Source organism: Anoplolepis gracilipes, chromosome 1 (assembly GCF_047496725.1).
Source record: "Anoplolepis gracilipes chromosome 1, ASM4749672v1, whole genome shotgun sequence".
NCBI classification, from domain to species: Eukaryota; Metazoa; Arthropoda; class Insecta; order Hymenoptera; family Formicidae; genus Anoplolepis; species Anoplolepis gracilipes.
In genome coordinates, this window is record NC_132970.1 from 15,213,270 (window position 1) to 15,236,015 (window position 22,746).

The 22,746-nt window shown below is 31.8% G+C and overlaps 1 long non-coding RNA gene across 1 annotated transcript; it reads right to left on the reverse strand.

Moving 5' to 3' along the window:
* Positions 1–1,466: 1,466 nt before the first annotated feature.
* Positions 1,467–15,505, reverse strand: LOC140669759 (uncharacterized). The gene is made up of 3 exons (XR_012047400.1): positions 14,847–15,505; positions 10,498–10,535; positions 1,467–10,422 (listed from the first exon to the last, which is right to left on the reverse strand). It is a non-coding gene; the product is annotated as an uncharacterized lncRNA (long non-coding RNA).
* Between the last annotated feature and the right edge of the window lie 7,241 nt (positions 15,506–22,746).

Genomic DNA, 22,746 nt, shown 5'->3' on the forward strand with positions numbered 1-22,746 from the left:
TACCTTAACTCAGATATTGATATGCACATGTCTTTGAATTCGACTTTAAATTCGATTTCGGCGAGCACGTATCGTTCCGAAAATTCTCGCAAGACAAACGCGCGAGTGGCACGAGTGCTTTGAGCTATTCAGAATATAAAGTACGTCGGCTTGTACATTCGCGCGATCGACCTTTCCGTATCAGGCCCGCAGATATTTTAAAAACCGGTTTTATGTTAAGTTTATTCATGTACTACACTCCGAGAGAAGTTCGCCCGGCGTTGCCGGGCAGGCTAATGAACGCTTACAACAGTATTCTAATTGTGTGCATTCAACGCTGAATTCCGTAATGAAAATTAATTGACAGATCAGGGTTGATCGCAATTATCAGCCTGTCTTTTACAAACTGTGACAAAAACATAAGCGCGATGCATTTTGAACGAGAGTGCTGTAAAAGTGCTGTGAAAGTCGCGTTATATGTTTGCGTGTAATTACAAAGGTCTACGAAATTAGAAACTTTCTCGCGTGTGTTTAAATGATACAAGCGCAAATTTTATAGAGACCACCGAGGCACGTGTTTAAAATTTTTATTTACTAAAAAAGAAAAAAAAAATTTTTATATAGTTTCACGTATCTTCCTTGTAAAGACTTCTGCGTCGACAGGCAGAATGTAATTGTGAATAAAAAGACGAGAAGTAAGCTCGACGAAAAATTGATTGGTCAGACACTCGACTGCGCGTCTCGATTAAAGATAAGGTCGAAGGCCTTTTAAAGGCAGTTTCGGGGCTTCTATTGCGCCAGTATTCGCTCGGGCCAGGGTAAACGAACCGTGAAGTGTCATCGAGACTTGTGCAGTGAGGTACAGTCGTGTAGGGACGAGTGTACCGAGTGTGCAGACGTATATATGAATATACGAGTCGCAGTAGATCTTCTATTACTTTGTAAGAGTGTGCAGAGCTCGCTGGTTCTGGTTACCTTTGGCCGCGTTTACGCATGAACGTAAAGTCTGGTCAAACAGTCGGAGAACTCGTGTTATTGTAACTATATAATAATCCGGTTGAGATATAGCTACACAGTTATAGAAGTTTCATCAACGTTATTATTGTTTAAGTTTCTAATTTCTTAATTCTTGTTAATTAATTTATATATATATATAATTAGTTGTATGTATAACTGATTTATATGTAATGTCTAAAAAAATAGTTTATTTAAGAGTCTTTATGTCACAAGAAATTTTGCGAGAAACCCAAATTAATTTCTACATCTTTGATTACAATAAAATATCGCATTACTGCACTGAAAAAAAATTTACTTAATCTAAAAAAATATTTAGTTCAATACGTTCAAACAAGTATTTATTTAAATTAAGCAAAAATATATTTGAATTAGTAAAATATATTGTCTATTTTACTATTCAGCAATATATTTTATTAATTCAAATATGTTTTTGTTTAATTTAAATAAATACTTATTTGAACGTATTGAACTAAATATTTTTTTGGATTAAATAAATTTTTTTTTCAGTGTGTTTTTTATATAATTATAGCAAATGTTTTAAAAGGAAAAGACCTCGCACACTCTTTAAAATGTCTCTCGGTGGATTTCGTTCAAATTTTAAGATTTTATACTAGTAATTTATAATAATATTCTCAAGAAAAATTATCAACTTTCAACATTCTCTACAAACTAAACTAAAGAGTTGTGCCCACTGAGACTTTTGTTCAGCGTCACATAAACTACAAGATTTTAAAGTTAGAATGAAATCTACCGAGAGACATTTTCCATAAGAAGTGTGCGAGATCCTTTAATATAAAGAAATTTAATGAAGAACCTATATGTATAATTTGCAAGAAAAAATTAAATCGTATTTCGAGTTGCATTATTATCCTAATATATATGTATAAATTGTATTGATAAAAAATAAAAGAGTGTCGAAAATAAGCATTAAAACGATAAGTGATACAAATTCATATTAGAGCGTATTAACAGAGTTAATAAATCGAAAAGACAAAGCGATATGAAGATAAATTACGACAAATATATTCTATTCTTAGCGTGTAATCGCACAATAACTTAGGCTGATCAAGGTAAACGTAGTCGTCTATCGATTAAATTTAAATTAGCTTGAGCTGGAATATCCTTAGAACTTACGAATTTAGAGTGAAATTACGGATTTCGCTCCAGAAAAAAAAAAAAAAAAAACACAGAAAAGAGAAAAAGGCGATCGATTCATTGCAAAAGTACGCGCGTTTATCTGACGGAAAGTAAGTTTCTTGATCGATTCATTTGGAGAATCGATATGTTCGTCAAAGAGGGTTGTATCGGGCGACGACGGAAAACAAATTGCAGACCGGCCAACTAATAGAGCGAATCGTGTACCGCGATTTGTCGCAATGAGATTTCCGTTTTGCGCTAATAAAGCAATCGCGTACGCGATGCTCCGACGATAATGGCCATAATAACGACGCGTCCGTTAGGTCATTATCCAAAAACATAATGCTATTAGCGGTGTCATTAAATTTGTGTCATAAAACTGGATTCCCCGAGTAAGATAGCTTCTCGTGAGCTTTTGCTTTCAATCATCGAATACGATGTAAATGAGAGAAATTGCGTTACATGCAGAAAAAATTCAAGACAATTAATTCAAGCTCCTTTAAAAAAAAAACACTAGTCAGTAAAAAATTATCGCGACGCTCGTTTTATGCGGTGACCTACAAAACTTTGAAAATTACGAGGACGTATCGGAAATAGAACCAATACAATACTTTTATGTCACATGCAAAATGAAGATTATTAATTCAAACCATTATAAAATGATTGAGAAAATTGTTGAATGAATAAAATCACATTGAAAGAGAACAAACAAAAGTCTAGATGAGATATAAGAGTGAATAATTCTTTTTTTATGTATGTATATAATAACAATTATAGAGTATATATAGTGTATATAATGAATAATTGTAATCTATTAGACAGTAAAAAATAAAACGCTAATTTTAAAATTGTTTGTAGATCCCAAAAAGTCCATTCTAAATTTTAAGTTAAAATAATTCATTTATCGCTTGTTACTTATTGATAAACTAGTAATTAAGTAATTAACGCAAAACTTTATATTTTTTTTATTACTGTGACTTTAAATGTGATGTAAATATAACACACAAATTAATTAAAACCTATAGAAAAGAATAGTTACAATAACTCGTAAAAAATGTTGATCGAATTTAAAGTTCATGATAATTCAAAGAGTTATTTTAACTTTTTCTAGATTGTTAGACTGACTTAAAATATGTTGATTGTTTGAAATGACTGTTAATGATGAGATAGAAAACGCTCAAAATAATATGTCATTTCTAACAGACACACACAAAGTGTTAAGTTATGATGGTGACATAAATGGAACACATGAAAATGTAAAAATAAAAATAAAAACATATTAGCTGTTTGTTGATTTTATACAATTACAGTAGTAATAAACACGTGACACACAAAAAAATTTTAACATATGGACCTATATTGCAGCTAAAATAGACAATCCATACTACAAGGGAATATGTTCATGTAGTTTGAGAAACACAATCGTCACAAACGTGACGCTAATTGTCCGTGATCGATTTAACGATTTGACATGACTGACTCGGTGCGGACCATAATTTATTTCAAACTCATTTCATGCGCACTGCGTTCCATTTTAAGCAGCGAATTTAAAAAATATTGTTTAGGATTTCATATAGATGCGCTTTTCATCGATATGAAGAATTTATAAATGTATATTTAAAATGTAAGTACATATTTATCCCTTATTCCGTACTGATGGATCATTTTTGTCTGTGATTTTTCTAGCAACGTCAATTTCTCGAAAACAAATAATCATAAAATAATATATTTAAGTAAATTATTTTTCAAATTTATTATTTTAGTTTTTATTTAGAATAAAAGAAGTTCAAAGAAGGTATATACATTTTTTCAGGATTTTTAAAAACACTTTTATATATTAATAAGCTTATCGAAAATACGCTGACCCACCTGTACAGTTAGAAGGTGCCAAAAATAACAATACGGAGTAAGAGTTATTATATAGACCATTTTTTACGGAGAATTTTCCAATATAAATTACACGAAAAATATATTCTCTTCTACAACATTTATTGTAAAACTGGAATAACGACATTAGAATATTAATACCATAAAAATTATAAATTATGCATTATTTTTATCAATTATACATTTCTTTGTGCATCAAAATATTTAAATAATTAAGATACTTCTTTATTTAGATAATATTATTATTATTAAACAAAAACGTCGCGTGTATGATTTCTCTGATATGTATATTTCACGATTACAAAAATTATATTGTAATTTTTATATTTTCTCCGAGTATGCAGATTTATTGCAAAAAAGTACACGTGTAGACTTTCAATTTTTATCTGAGCGCAGCACTCATAACCCAAGCATTCGCGGATAAAAAACTATATATCTTTCGTTGAGAATAATTCGACACGCTGTAGCGATAATTGCGATGATAATGACTCCAAGTGCTTGATATTTCGAATAGCAGATGGATGGACAGAGAGACAGACGGCCTCGAATGGCCTTTCAACGCGGTTTTGTTTCGGAATTTTTTATTGAGAAAAATATTGTCAGATTCGTTGCTGACCTTTGAGCCCTCACGATGATTGTATGTGTTTCAATGAGTTTTATGGACGCATTAACGATGTCGTAAACGTCATATTTATTGGCTAATTTAGCTGATTCGTTGCTATTACTATGAACCACTGCAACCCGTACCTTCTCTCTCACATTTCTTTCTTAGGTCATTCGCTCTCGACGCTTTTATTTTATTTCCATGAAATCAGGAGGAATGTACGCGTCGTGGGAATTTTCATGTCATACACTGTGCAATTTGAATTTAACTACAAAATGTCTCAGAACGCGCGCCTGCTTTCATCCACAAATATAACATTTTCTAATTTGAAGTCAATCTTTTTTTCATAGAAAAAATTAGCTGAATTTTTTTTCATAGATAAATAAATAAATATATACCCTATATAAAAATAGAGAGAATTGATCTGAATTAAAATAACGTTTACTTGACATACTTATTAAATTTCCTTATATTTTATATCATAAATATGTATACATTAATTAATTTTTCCGTTTTTAGTGAATTTTAACGAAAAAAAATGGTTGGTATTGTTCTTTTTTATTAAATTTTTATAAAAAAAATTTTTTATTGAACAATTTAAAGAGTTCCAGCGCAAATTTATGTAAGTAAAGGGCACGTGGAACATCCTATACATCGAAGAAAACTGTGCGCACCTGCATCGTGCATTCTACAGGCGCGCGTCACCGGTATTCTAATGGTAACCGGTGTTTCCCAAGCGCCTGTTGTGTCAACCCGTTCGCTTCTGTTGACCGTCGTCGTTTGTCAATTTCTATCCTCTCCTCTCTCTCTCTCTCTCTCGCAATCATACGACAGGAAACTCCATTCTGCCAAGTAATTATCGTATTGGCAGTGGTCGATAACTGAACACATCAAATGAATAGTGTCTCTCCCGAGTGTGTGCAACATCCTATTTGCGGTCCGATAGTTTTTTTTTCAAGCTGCTCATACTCATTGGTTTCGCGTGAAAAAAACGATTAGCTCCAACTGACCGACGCTCAATATTTTGCGCAGATCATATAATACATTCAATTACCGTTCTATTTCGATTATATGCAACAACCGAAGTGATCTATCATTCCGATAGTACGATAAATAAAGTATGAAATCGACAGGATAAAAGTTTCACGTATGAATACGTACCGAGCGAAACAAACTAGCGAAACCAGGCAGATAGCCGAGCATAAAGTATCAACCGCCGTCGTTTCTCTATTGTGACACAACGTGGAGACGTGACTTATAGCTTCTGCCGCCGATACCTGTGCCGGCGACCGAGTTGCCGTACTTGCGTAATGGCAGACTTGTTATACGTATGTTGGTCAAGGCAATTGGGTTAAAGCGCTCGTGACCAACGTAAATATCTTGGCACTTTCACGGATTTACGAACTCTCATCGTGCGTAAAATACTTTGAAAAAATATGCGAAATCCACTCGAGATGGAATATCAACAATTCATATACTAACTTCATAAAATAGAGAATTTAAATAGCACTTTCTATTATAATAACAATACATTAATTCAATTATCATTAATATTAATTATTTAGTCAATATTAATATTAGCGATAATTTTTATGGTAGAAAACTTTGCGAACAAAATTTCACTGTTGACGAATAAAAATTAAATAATATATAGAAGAGAGTAACAACTATTTTTCCTCTCACAATGTATCTTTTGTTATCTAATAGGAAAAGTATTTCTGAGACACCGGTTATATTATTACAGTATCTGCCAGTGAAAGGAAGGACGCATATGTACATGTACTGAATCAGGGGATCCGTATCTTTCTCTCTAAACGTTTCATTAAAAAAAAAAAAAAAAAAAAAAAAGGGAAAAAAATATCCTCGATATCACTGACCCAACATCGGCAATTTGACGATACTCGTGCTCGTCAAGAGATGGAGTTTTTTTTTTTTTTTAATTTTTATTTCGACCTCATCGGTGTTTTCAATCAATCGAAATCAAATAGATAGACAGGGGCAGAGAACGAACTGAAAGTGAGACTCGAGCGAAATTACGGCGTTATCGAGAGCGCATTTGAACGCCTGATCGAAACTCCAGTGCGAAAGGCGTTAAAGTACCGAGCTCCGCATCGGTTTGCAGTGAGTACAACTCGCACGTCGCTTCCACTCGGGCGAGGAGTGCATTTTGCAGAGAAAAAGGAGCAGTCATTTTCAACACAGTGGCCGCGGCCTTTGTACAAAGTGCTACCCGTTTCCCGACGTCGGTTCCGCTCAACCCCGTCTTCGCTCGCTCAAGTCCAGAAAAAGGGAGAGACGGAGGCGAATTCTAGCTGCGCGCGGCGGAAAATCCTCGGCGAGATGTTATCAACCTTGTGCTTTTCCACGATGAACGTACAGGAGTCGGAATCATTATTTATGCGAGTTGTTCCTTATACGATTTACGACGACCTCGCGTTCTACAGTGGATCGGCATTTTCTTTTTTTTTTTCTTTTTTTTTTTTTTTTTTTTTTTTTTTTTTTGTCACGTGGCGCAAGAGAAACTCGAAGCAAAATTATGTCATAATAAATTCGATACACATTGCATCAATATATTCAGAGTTGTAAACTGTTTAATAAATTTCGTCGCGATAAATTTATTTAAATTTGACTTTCTCGTATCATAAATTGGATCAAACTCGCAATAAATCCACATTGATAAAAATTACGTAGGCAAAGGAAAATATATTCGTAGCGCGAGATCTGGATCAGATTATCAATCTTGAATAACATTTGATGACATATGTGTGGAGTGTGTAGTTCTACTTATGTTGCTACTTCCGCGGAAAAGTTTTTATTGAAGTTTTCGGATGTTTCGGGAAGGATATTTGCGCTTTTTTAAAAGCAACATAGAATTCTGAGATTCGCTTATTCTCAGTAGCATGCCAAGTGGCATACCGGGCGATTTATTGTCTCCGTTATGATACAAACGAGGGGATAGTGCATTATGCTGGTACGGTGACCGAAGTAACGCATGAAAGAACAAAGGTTTATCATTTTATCGCTGTTTCATAGGACGCAGCGCTCCAATGACACGTGAGAAATCTTGGAGCCTACGACATCATTACGGTCTATATAAAAAAAAATAGATGGAAAATGCAAACTGTATATCCGCTCGGAAAATATGAACTCGAGATCCGCGATAAATATAGATCGTGATAAACGTAATAAATTTCAAGATGCGTAGATTGTCGCGAAAGAATCGGCACTGTATTATTAATAAACATGAAAATTTTTTGTCATTTTTAATTAAACTGTTGCAAATTCGTTCTTCCTCCAATCTCGACAACACATTATTTAGTTTTTACAATATTTCTCACCCTTTATAAAAGACGTAATAAATACGTATAACTTTTTAACAATAGTACAGAAATAAAAGATATCTTTATAAAACAAAGTTTTATAATTAAAAATTAAAAATTTACATATTACAACTAAATTCTTCTTTTTATTTCGGATGTATAATAACGAATTTTTTTCCTCATCACCACGTATCAATATTTAAAAAAAAAAAATAACATAAAAAAGTATGTCGCATTAACTTAATATGAAATTTTAAAAATATGAAAATGTCATCGCTATATAATATGTTCGTACTGTAAAACTTATTTAACGCATAATAATGGAATGGATGGGTAACGGCCGGGAGCCGGGAGCCGGAAGCGTCGGGATAAAGTTCTCAGACATCGTGGTTCGGCTGCGAATGTCATGGACGGTACGTCGTCGGCACGTGACATGGAATTTCGTTCCAAGAGCGCGAGCTATTCGATTCTTATCGGTTCTCCGACACAAGTCTGAAGCCGTTGACCCGCCGGGGTCTGGCTACACGAACCGTATGTCCATACGCACGCATGCACGCACAAGATGGACAAGCAGGCGTATATAGATACAGCAGCGTGTCTCGCCAAGACGGACGGACGATAGTGCGTGTTCGTGGGCGTGCTGGCTAGATATCTGGCTGGAACACAGGAGACGCGCGTTGGACGAGAGATCTTCCCGTAAAGGACAACGCGTTAGGACAGCGTAATAACTGTCAACTCGGTAAAGCAGGACATCAACGACCATGACGCGACTTTTATGCCTCCTCGAACGTATATATCGAATGACGTCGCCATACCGTACGAATAGGGGTTACTCTACTCGCGACAAGATTGCTTCCAGATTGTCCTGCGGGGTCGAGTCAAGAATCACTGAGCATTATTTCGATGACTCGGCGACGACCACGTACTATCACCATTATTCGCGTCACGAAACGTTTCCACATCTTGGAACTTTAAAATTTTGTATTCGTTGTGCCTCTGTCGTAACAGATATAACTTTCGCATATCATTCAAGAAGGATTTTTATGAAAAAAGAATAAAAAAAAAAAAATCTTCAAAAAATTATTAAAAACAAGTTTAGTTTACCTGTGATTTCTTGCGTGTGAATTCGAAATAAAATCATCGAAAATCATCGTTTTTCTAACTAAATTTTACAAGACGGTCTCAATTTTTTTTTCATCACGGTAGACGACTTTGATGGAGAAGCCTCGAGAAAATCGCCGTCCTGTTATCTTTTCGAGCAGTTTTATCGCACGCGGTTTAAACTATCTCCAGAAATTTTCCGATTCAGGGTTGGATCGTTGAAAATAAGCAAGGATACTTAAGGAAGAAGTAGCGTATCTTGTTTATAGCGCGATATTATCCCCAAAGAATGCTTAAGGGAGTGCATGGGTTCTCGCATACAAACTTTCCATGGGAATAGAAGAGGCGCCGCCGCGGAGACTCGTAAAAAGCTCTGCGAACGTGGTTCTTATGAGTTTTAAATCGTGAATTATAACGCGAAGCAAGAGGAGCTACTGCTTAGCTCTCTGGAAGGGATCCAAGTCACATTACGTCGTCTTATAGTAGACGGCATTGTACAAGAGGAAAGTGATTTTATATAATTAAATAAATAAAAATAAAATGTAAAAAAAAGATGTAAACATGTTTATTTTAAATTATTACAAAAACAATTTTTATTTGACCTACTTGCAATATATGTATCATTCGTATAACTATTTTACATTTTTCATTAAAATCTTTTATTAAATAGCTTCGTAATAATATAATTATATCATTTAATTATATTTTATGAAGACTCTATCTCCCTTAAATCATTTAAACATTCAAACGCTTATTAGATATGAGAGTAATTATAATATAGTAACCAAGATAGTAACATTCTAATTAAAAACATTACAAGATAGAAATTTTCGTTTCATTATGAATTTATAAAATTATAAAATCGTTACATTTTATAATCGTAGACAAATATACAATACAAACAACAAATATAATTGATTTACCAAACACTTTTTCGATAGAATTAAAAAAAATATTTTTGTTCTTTTCCATTCGCATTTTAATTTAAAGCACGTGTTTGTGGTGACAGGTATTCGCAAGCTGAACTAGTCGAGGACAGTAATCTTGTCTGCCTAATTATGCGAAATCAACCACTGCGGTGACATTACCTGAATTTGTGGTCTGACGATGCACTGGTAATTTATTTTAACGCGACGCGCTGCTGAATCAGAAAAAGTAATTGCAGACGAGAAGAGTGATCTCGTTTTTCCAACAATGTTTCGCACATATGTACGTGCGTGTTTCAGCGTGAATCTCATTACGTTACATGACCTTTAGAAAATGTATTTTTAAATAAAAATATAATTTTAAAAAATTCGCAGAATCGCTCCACACCGAATTGATTAGGTGATTATGTCTCAAGTTATTTAAAAACTCACTATGTATCCCTTGGATTTTCTAAAAAAAAAAATTAAAAAATTAAAAATTAAAAAAAAAGACATTTATGATTTTCCTTACATTTAAGAATCGTACGTTATATGTAAAAATTGGCCACGTATCCCTCGGATTCTCTGAAAAAAGAAAAATAAATAAAAAAATACAAAATAAAAAAAAAAAAAAAATGAAAAAGACATTTACGATTTTTCTCACATTTAAGAATAGTACGTTATACTTTTGTTTTATTCGCACGTTATCGAGAATGTTATATCTAAAATTGCTTTTCGTGGCTCAGATATTTTGCAGATAAAGTTAAAGTTGAAATTAAGGGCAACGAAAGATGAGGGTATCGGGTGATCATTGCTTCGAACAGGAACGGAAACGGTGTTTAAAGATTCAAGGACGAAATTACACACACAGAGAAGACTACGAAATAATGATTATAGGTCTTTTTAGCTGAAGACCCTCTTGGAACTCGGCTCAACCTGGTCTTAGCTTGTAACTTTCGCTTCGCGATATTACAACACTCGTGGTAAGCGTAATATATTTGATATTTAAAAAAATAGAGTTTTAAGATAAAATATAAAATATATATATATATATATATATATATATATATATATATATATATATATATATATATATAGTTCCATTGATTCATATCAATTCAGATTTGAAAAGAGTTTTAAAAAGAGAGAAAGAATAAGCCTTAACTTTTTTAAACTAAATTTTAATTAATACTTATGAGAATAATATTGTAATTCGGATATCACAGTTCTCGCTTCAGTCGAGAAATACGAATACAAGGTGTTTGACCGACCGTCTTGAGAGATTTCTTTCGCGAGAGAAAAGCGGCGAAAATCGTTGCGAGTTAATAACGCAATTAGTATTCTGACAAAACATAGGTACGTTCACGCTTACGTAAATCTGCAATCGCGACATCATGATGAGAATAGCGAATTCCTCTTGATGAGAAAGAGATTATCGGCATAAGTATCGCTCTAAAAATGCAAAGATGCACGCTCCGTCACGTTACTCGCAATATCCACGAGATACGCGATCCTTGCGAAATGTATTTGTTACAATTATGCACTGGGAAAAAAAAGTCGTTAACTTAACTATATATTTTATATTTTATATTTGACTTAAATATCTACATATTGGAATTGAAAAAATTATAACCAACTAAACGCATTTAGTTAAGTTAACGACTTTTTTTCTCAGTGTACGAGTATAGTGCACAACTAGCGTTATTACGTTATCGTGAGTTAATTGCTTTATACTTAATCTGTTAGAAGGTACACCGCGATTTTCACAATAGCTTGAGCTAAATGCAAAGATTACTTTGTTAACAGCAAATAAACTAGGAAAATGTTGATGGATTTATTTATTCTCGAAAACTGATATGTATATACTTAATTCTCGAAGTTAGATTTTTGTAAGATATTCGTGCAGCTGATTATTTTAATGTCAATATTTTTTCATGCCTATATAAAATTATGCTTTCCTTTCTTAATTTCTTAGTTTCCAATAAAATGTTTCCAGTAAAATACATATCGTGAATAAAATCGAATAAAAAACATTTGATAACGAGTACTTTTTTAATCCGAGAAGAACTTAAACTATAGAAAAGAAAGTAGTACTTCTGTTTATTTGTAATTCTATTTATTTGATGTTAGGAAATCCTAATGTTAATGAAGTAAGAAAGTTTTGAAATGCAACAATTATAAAAGGCAACTGAAAACATATATAGATATATATACCTATAATAGTAAATACATATTACATAATAAACATATTCTTACATGATTTGTAACTATTGAATTATAAACTTAATTAATTAATAATTAATTAAAAATCAATTAAGAAAAATTGCAAAATTCTAATTCAGAAAAAAATAATTATTCTTCTTGAAGTAGCAATTATTTCGACTAAACAAATTCCAAAAAAAACCAATTCCATCATTTTTATGATTTCTTGAATAAAATTTGTTATAAAAAAATTAAAACAATTATATTTAAAAGTATTATGTCTGAATAAAAATATTAAATTGTATAATTTTATAACTAATATACCAAAATGTTCTATAATAGGTATAACATATTATAAATACCTCCTAATACTATTAAAAATTTTATAATCATTAATTTAAAAAATATTTAAACTTACATTCGATAATTTTATAGTTTATAATAAAATATTATATATATATATATATATATATATATATATATATATATATATATATATATAAATTCTAAATTTCAAAAAACTAAAAAAATTGTAATTTAAAATTTAATTAAATATATATTATGTATAATATATATATTATAAAAGAAAAAACTTATAAAAATTTGACTATTTTATTCTATATTTAATTTCTTGTCCAAATAAAAAATGACTCATTTTCAATTGCTTTTTTGGTCACTTACATGTAACACAATGAATGTTACGCGAAGATACTTCTCATGATGATTTCCACCATTCTAGCGTCTATCCCTTACTATCCGTCATAACAATCTTGTTAATTCGCGAAGAAGTTTCTCCTTCGCGAGTGTGAGAAGTAGAAGTCGTAAGAAACTTCCTTAACATCGGTCTGGCAAAACACGCGAACGTTCAGCACGCATTTAATAAATCGGCGGAAGGAATGCGATGCGTGTGGCGCTCAGCTGATCGAGAAAAAACATCCGAGCGTCCATTCGCACAGAATTTTAAGAAATCAATACGCATATAGAAAGCAACGCGGTTCATCTCTTTCAATGCCGATTAATTTCCGTTAAAATAGATTAATTTAAATTAAATAAAAACATAGGGAAAGTAAATAATATCTTATACGCTATTATTTATTCCGAGAGTTATTATTCCAGAATTATTATACATCACTCTGGAGATTTTTAATTTAATCAAACTTAAAATATCAGTCGCGAAAATAACGCATGTATTATACAAATAGAATGTTTACAGTGAACATATTATTTCCCGTTTATCAGTTTTATAAAAAAAATTATCGCAAATAACTTGTGCAAAAATATCACGAAAATCATATAAAAAATTACCGTATATTCTGTTAAGATTTTAATAATACATTATTGAATAATAGTCTTAAAATACTTGTTCTTATCACTCTGTATTTTGAATTTTTCAGTACTTAAAAATAAATGAAAATAGTCACCACGCGATAAGTATGTCATCGTCGCGTAAGACGAAAAAGCGGCGCATTTAATCGAAACTAGGTGTATATATATATAGATCGTTCGATTTATATAAAATATATAAGATGTGTATATATATATATATATATGTATATATGTGTATAACGGAACATATGTGATTTACCGATTCCGAACGTTAGTCATTACGATGTATCTTTAAGTTTAAACTCGTATATCTGTCTGTGTCGAGATACTATGTGTCTGCTCGCATCGATCAAGAATGAGATCTCTTTTATGCATGTCTTGCACGATTAGGTTGAAAATAAATAGTAGCAAGTAGGTCGTTTTATGCATAATCGTAAAGCAAACATCCTTCGTGATATGCGTTCCGAGGATACGTTATAGTTTGTGCAAAATTTTATGCGCTTTGACATTTTTTTTTACCGAACAATTTCGCGATTCTAATAATTTTCTCAAACTCTTGCACGAGCTATATCGTGAGAGGAAAACAACGCATAAATATGCATATTATTTGATTGTATGCCAATTGTCATATTGCTACGTATAAAACGCGATAAAAGAATGGCCGTGAAAAAAACCTAATACATAATGTAAGATCCTTTACATATTCACGTAATACATAAATTCATTGTAATTAAGTCCGAAAGAGGAAGAGAGAAATTATCTAATCTATACTTTTTTGTATGCAAAAATTATATAAACCGTCTCTTTCTCTTTTTCTCTTTCTTCTGCATATATTATTTTAGTCAACTGAAAACATTTTACGAAGCCGATAATATTATCATTGAGTTTATAAAAGTAAATATAAATTATCAGGTTTGTAAAATCGATTAATTAATATCTGTGTGAGATTTGATATATTTTTAAAGGAATAAAGCCTTAACTTTTATATCGAGGGATCTACTCATTTAACAAGATTAATACATCTGAGTTAAATGCATAAGACATTTAATATTCACAGATCTTTCAAGAATCTGAATTGTGTCGGAAGGAGATAAACCTCAGGAGAACAAGATAGGATTACGTCAGGATGGCTAAATGCGACACTGCTGTATCACGAGCCGCTCGCAACAACAACTTCGAACAAATTGATAACGATAGATGAGATAGAAGTAAAACAAAATTTAAAATACCGTTAGTAGTCGCGGAAGAAAACTCACGCGGAACATCCGAGAGGAGAATCGCGACGCGATCTCGCGCGCGTGGCTTTCGCGCGGCTTAAGATTGAAAGAAGAATTTGGTCGCGAGGAGGACCGATGCTGATGCACTAACCTTGATCGTCGGTCCAGTTTCGAATGTACACCCCCGCGTCACCGTGGGCCACCACCTCCTTCTCCTCCTCCTCCTCCTCCTCCTTCTTCTTCACCTGCGAGCGGGCGTAGACGCAGCTGTAAATGATGTTGTCGGGACTCTTATCGAGGACTTATCACGATGACAGATCGACACTCGCGAGAGGGGTTCTGCCCTTTCTTCTCGCGACCCCGTATAAAGATAGACGGGGACAATCTGTCTCTCGCACCGCGAAATTCCGCGAATCTTCCTCTTGGTAAACGCTCTCTTCCCCACCCCTCCGCGCGTTCTCTCTTCCACCACGACTTCCTCTCTCTCTCTCTCGCTCTCCCACTCTACCTTTCTTTATCACCGTACAACACACGGAAAATGGCAGCCCTACTGTACTCGCGGGCAGGCCAACGCTGCCAACTCGCGCACTGACACGAACAAACAAGGACGACCGCGGGAATAACGTAGTCGCGGAGTATCCTAGCACGGCCGCGACGCGCTCGGACTTCACTTCCGGTGGTCGAGGAGGATTCGCGTGGAACGATCGCGCACTAACGGGGGCCGAGTCCACGCTGAATTCGGGGAAGGAAGCGCGAGTAGTTGTTTACGACGCGGCACCGCGTACGTTCTGCAATTGACCCTGCATCCCGTTGGCATCACTGTATGCAGCTAAACCGCCGAACGGCCAGCTAGTTACTCGCGGTCGCCGCGAGATGGCGATGGAGTTTATGAGGACGCGTGACAACGTCACGTTGACAAGTTGCCGTTATTGCAGCGACCGCTTCGATCGGCTGCGGAATTTCCTTGCTTCGAATGATTTGAGAAAGAGAGCTCTTGCATACAGAACCTGTTAAATATTACAGGCTTTTTTAGAAAATCGGATCGTTTGATAAAAATACTTACAATTAGTATGTAAAGCGGTAAATCTTTTCCCAGACGTGTTACACACATAATGTATTTATTAATGTGTTGAAATTATATTATGCCTACATAGACTATTATATCTTTTTTGTTAGTCATTCAAGAGCTTTTCTGTCCAGAATGCTTGATATCGAATATAAAAATTATATAATTCACATACATAATTTTATTCTTTTCTACATCGCAACATATTATTTTATTAAATTATACAAGATAATATATAAAATATAATATTATAGAGAAAAGTTTGCAGGGTGCGGCTATTCGATGAAATTTATATCTATAGTAAAGATATTAAATTTCCCATATAGAGAATAGTTCTATTACATCTGCTTTTTAAATGTTCGAATTACTTGTTGTATATCAAATTTATTTTTCATCACTGCTGGTAAAATTTTTTCGTGCGAGTTTATATATCATATATCTATAAATTAACAGAAGCTTTTCGTTTTTAATTCAAATTATAATTACATACATGAAAACTACAAAACTAGAAAAACTTAATATTGAAAATTGTTGGATTTGTGACATTATATTCTTAATCATACTCAAATTAATCAGCTAATTGTAATAGATGCGATAAAAGCGATTTGAATATAAAAAATATAAATATAAAATATCTTTTTTAATTTGTTTTTGTGAATGTTTTTGAAAATAGTCAATTTTAATTTAATCAAACATAATACGATTTTATTTGACTGACAGTACTAACAGCTGATAACATCGGCCAATAAAATATCTGTGAACGATCGAAAACGTTGACATAACATTACTTATTGTAAGGTCACGTATCGTTATAATATCGTTAGTTTTAAATAGTCTTTCGAAGTGATAAGATCGTGAATGTTGTTATATACATTTTCCACATTACATACATTTATAGATAGTGGTGATCACATAATACAATTTGTGGCAATAAAATTGGTCCTATTTTAAAATAAAACTTATTCTTTCTCTCTATGTAACTCAAATATAAAAATTATAATATAAAATAAAAAATTTACATTGTAATAAGATCAGACGCGTATGACAGATAATTCATCAGAATAGAGACAACTTCTTACTGTTATAAAACATATAGGAAACGATGATGTATTTAATTACATATTAGAAAATTTGGACAATATAATACCTAGGTAAAAAGTGATATTTTTCTTTATAAATATATGCACTACTCTTAATTAAATAAACAGAAAATTTTTCACTCTACATATACATTTTCTATTTTCTTTTCACATAGACAAGTAACCGCACCTGCAAAAATCGTTATTATTATCAATCACACATACTGTGAATACCGTTTTGGGAAGGTAAAGATTTTATAAACTCATATCTAATTATATGTACATATGATTCTTGCGAGATACAGTTAAATTACTACTTATGGACGATAAATATCAAAATAATCTATTTTAATTATATATATAATATTTAGATATTTAAAGCTATCATGAAGTTGAAGAAGGAATACTTGGATAAAGATGGATTTACAGTATGTATAAAGTTTGATAATTTGATTTGATACGCAATGAAAGAGAATTTATAAATTATAATATTATGTAGAAACATAGGTATATCATTTTTTCTTGTCAATCCACATAATAAAATTTACTATTATTCAAGTTTTTTTACTTTCATAACTATATTTCATCATACGTTACTTATTATTACTAATGAATTTCATACTTTGTTGTAGAATGCCCAAATGAATTTCCTAGTTCGATATAAATTCGAAAAACGTTTCAAAGAAATCAATAATTTGAAAGAATTTGCAAAAATATATTTACCTAATGGTAAAAATATTTAATAAAACTAAAGCGCAGACGTGTGTCTTATAATGCACGTGCACTATCTATTTATATATATTTATATTATAAATGTTATCTACATAATCCAAATTTATTTTTAATTATGTGTGCTATTGTTTTATTTATTTTATTATATATTATATGTTATTGTTATGTTATTGCTTTATTTAGTATATTATATTATTATATTATTAAATTTATTATATTATTATTAATACATAATTAAATATATTAATAATGCATATTAATGCTGTAAATCAAATATGTCAAATATCATTAATACACTTAAAGATTCAAGTAATATTTATATAAAACTGCTTTAAACTAATTTTTTAGTTGTGTAATATATATAGTTTTTAATTTACTAATTAAATATATTATGAATTTATAATTAAAATGCTTTTATTAAAAGAGAGAACACATACATACATTGAAGAAATTATAACTTTTTAACACTTTTAATTTATTCTTAATATTTTTATAGTAATAACACTATATTAATAATTAAAAATAAATTAAGTTATTTTATATTAATATCTATACATATTTATATATATATATATATACACACACATATATTTGTATATACACACATGTATTTCATATATGCGCACGCATGTATATATATATATATACACATATATATATATATATATACGTATATATTTAAAACATAAACGTTATAAAACAATGTTTTAACTATATTATTGTATGTACATGGATATATTAGTATGATATTAATAATGTTATATTAAATTAATATGTATTATTAATATCAAAAAAATTAATATGAATGATATGAAACTAAAAATCATTTATTAGCATCCTTTGATTTTTACATTATATAGCACTAGTTTATATTATTTTTTTTATATATTTGTAATTATAAAACTTTAATTTTTGTTAATGTAGAATGTAGAATTTCAATATTTTGTTTTTATATTTTTAAATATACATATTACTTTTGGAATGTTCAATAATATTATTTGTTAATATTCATTCCCCTTTGTAAAATAGTTTAAATATATAACACCCCAAAGATTACATATATTTAGAGACAACAAATTATTATATATGAAGCAACGTGTTGCAATTAAATTTTGTTTTAAAGCCGGTTTGAATGCGACTTTACACGGAGTGCGCGATAACTAGTATTGAATTTAAAAATTCTGTCTGGGAACTTTTAGGACGCACCGTGTACATATATATACATGAAAAAATCCTTTGTTCAAAGACTAGTTTTTATATCTAAAATAAGCCAACATCAATTTGATGCTGCCAACGAAGCACTCTTCCCTGCTGCACTATACTTGCTCCTAACAATCGAGCGCGGAGCATACTTTGAATGCTTGTAACTCCGTCAATTTTATTCGGATTAACTTGAAACTTACAAGGAATATTCTGCAGATGTTATATTTACAAAAAATGTGAAAATCCAAAAATTGATTTTTTTTCAAAAATTTCTGACTGAGCATGACCCTTTAAAAAAATGATTTTGACATTTAAATGTTCTTGGAAAGAAACTTTTTCTGTCATAACTCTCTCGAACGGTATAACTTTTTCCTGCATATTTTTTCGTATCATCAAAAACAAGTATATTATATATTATTTAAATAATATATTAAAATAATATATTATTTAAAATGTTCTCTGTATATAAATATATATATTTGGGTTGGTAATGTCATTGTTCTTCAATTATCTCCTATCGAGCCTACTTGATCGTAATGAAAATTTACCTATAGCTGATCGTTTTTAACACTACTTCGTCGGTGTATCAGAAAGCGTGTTGATAATATCATTCTGTGTGTCGATAATGGATAAAAAACACGTTATAAAATGCAATTTAAATAGATAGATAATAACATAGAAATATTCTTCTTTTAGAAACTATTTATTTCAATTTTAATTCAAAATGTATACATTTCATATAATATTCCTCTAATAAATTTGTTGCAGAGCGGATGATATATCGATCGAATTTTAATTCTTTTTGTAAGAATTTATTATTTTTTTATCTTTTAAATATTATGCGAATAAAATAGGATAAAATATATCACTGATGTTGAAATTGTGATATATAATTAATAAATTCTCTAGAAAATAATTATATGTTGCTTTAAGTGCTGACTAATACACGTCACGTCTAACAGATGCCACTAATTGTTAGCTTTTTACATTTATGCAACCATGCATTTTATAATACACACATATTTATTGCACTTGTCATGACAAAATACAAACGTTATATTAATGTCTTGACAATTTTAATTCATCTTTTCTTATATTCTTGTGTAATTGTTACAAACATAATTAATTAACTTAACTTATTATATTTTAAATAAAGTAGTTTTGATTTATATAATAGTTTTTCTTTACATAATATACAAAATTAAATAAATTAGTTTATACATGATTTTAATATAGAATATTATATTAAATGTTTTTGTAAAATTGCATCATTGAAATTAATGATAATTCTTCAAATTCTTTATAATTTAATCTTTACATTTCTATGTATATAATAGAATTTCTAAAATAAGAAACATTCATTTTAAAACGTTTAATATGTACTTATAAAGTTTATACGTACACGCAAGAATATTTAGAAAAGTTAAGAAGGAAAACAAATTAAAACTGTCAAGATACTAAATTAATATTATTGGTATTCTGTCGCGTGAAATATAGACGCAATGTTGAATTAGTTTTACATTATAACTGCGGTTTGCAATATTGGTTGACTCAGCTGACAAAATAAAGCGTGCGGGGTGTATTTGTCAATGCTGTTTAGGTATCGAAAACGTAATCGAACCGGAGAACCTCTGGGGTCCCTCAGACATAACATCTCGCGTCACGAGAGAGCTCTTTGTTAAAGTCTTCTCTTTACATTTCGGTTTTCTCGCTCTTTCTTTGCTTCCACTCCTCAAAAAGTCGATTGCCCCAAGTCAAGTTTGCGAAAGTTAACTTTCGTAGTGACCCGTTTACAGAACATGAGATAACGTAACATGGCGAAAAAATTGTACATCAACATCAATATCTTGTAACTTGTGCAAAAGCATCATTGGCAGTAAATATTATAATCGCTTCTCGACGTTGATGGAAAAATTTGTGGAAATCTCGCCCACACAATCCCACAGGCCAGATCGTAGCTTATATAACTCGTGTCTTTTCCTAATCCCTTTTCTCGGTATCATATCATCGGCAACTTCATTCACTAATCGCATCTAAACGGCTTAAAGTTAACATTCAGGGAAACATGGTTTCTCTTCTCCTGTCCGGCTATAATAAATTCGTTTATCATTCCATCTGCGTGGACGTGGCATTACGTGGCTGTAAGATACAGAGAGAGACGAGCGATGGCGGAAGAACGACAGCAAGGTGGTAGACGGTCGGTGGATTGTGGTAGCGAGGGAAGAAGGGTGAGGGAGGGAGGGGGGGGGGAAGAGAGTAAAGGGATGATGGGAACAGCGGGTGGGGTTGACGACTTTGTGTTTGTAGCGACCTATGTGTGCTGGTCGCAGGCGATGGTCATTTGTGGGAGCTGAGCCTTAGGCTCTTCGGCGAGAGGGGAAGAGTGCGAGAGGGAACGAAATGTCTCTCGCGATCCCACGACGAGATACCGGACACGCTCTACCGCCCCCTTTACCCCTTAATACCCTCCGAATGATGTCCACTGCGACACGCCATCCCCGCTTTCCAAGACGCCGAGATTGTCTTCCGAGGGGGTGGTGTGCGCGCAAAAGAACGTACGCGTGTATTTTTACTACACCGCGGAAAGAATTGCCTTGACACGCAAGAAGTCCGACAGTCCCTCACGAAGAGGAACACCGGCGAGCCGCTCGTAAATAACGTCGCGTTTAATGTTATTTGTGACATCGTGTATGTGCGATTTACAAAACAAACGGGCAAATTGACAAATTATCATGTAGATTGACTTGGCTAAATACGAATCGCAATACGTTAATGCGAAATGTCATATTAACTGCTTTAATTAGTTGTTCGAACTATACCTTGTGATGGACAACCAATTTTTGCAAATTAATTAATATTTATTTGATGTTAATTTTAAAACTTCTGCACTTTTATGATGATATTTGAAATAGATATTTAAAAAAAGTCATTACTGTCTATGAATAAAATAATGTTTCTATTAAGATGAATCATATATTTGCGTATGTGTTTATTTTTATTAAAATAATAATAATAGAAATAAAAAAAATTCTTTGTAAAATTATATTTATATATTTTATTTTACAATAAATAATTGCATAATAACATTAAGTTAGAATCTCACTGTTTTAAGTTTTTTCTATCTAATATTTCTTTTTTATTAATAGCTGCTCTATTTCTGATTTCATACTTGAAAAAAAATTCAAAACTAGCAAGCCTTATTTTTAATTTGTTTTTACAAAATTACGTTTCTATAAAATTAACACACTTCTTTCTGAGAAGATATATGTTTGTACGGGGGTAGACGTCTCGAGAAAATAAAATGCATATTCTGGGGCTATTTTCCAACCCTTGATAGGGTCATGCGCTGACGCGTCATAACGTCTTGTCGAAGGTTCATACAGGCATGTGCGGTGCGTGTGAGATTGTACGCGCGACGGACACGCGACTTCTTCCTGTCTCACATCGTGTGTCTACCTCATGTTTCCCTTCCGCCGCCTCTTCGCCAACCTAGCTTACCGTCAAGCTCAAGTTAATATATTCGTTTTTCGTCGTCTTCACGACAATAGAGAGCTGCGTGTGCGCCTCGTCACGGTCTCCGCAGTAATCACACTTTTTTATTTGACAAAAGTTGCAATAATGCAATAAGAAACGTGTCATAAAAATTTAATATCCTACTGTAAATTTAATATCCTAAATGTAAAAGAATATACACATTATAATATGTCATTTAGAAAAATCAAATAAAGATATAGAAAATCAATAATGTTAGATAAAATATTAAAAAATAGAAATAAGATTTGAATAGTAAATTATCCCAACAAAAATTTTTAATAATATATATATATATATATAAAGATATTAAAATGATAATTTATTTGCTTTTAAAAAGACAACAGAAACAAATCCATTGTTTAAAAATATCGAAATTTCTTGTTATCTCTTTTTCATTATGCTAAATTATCTCAATACATCTTATTTCATATTAATCG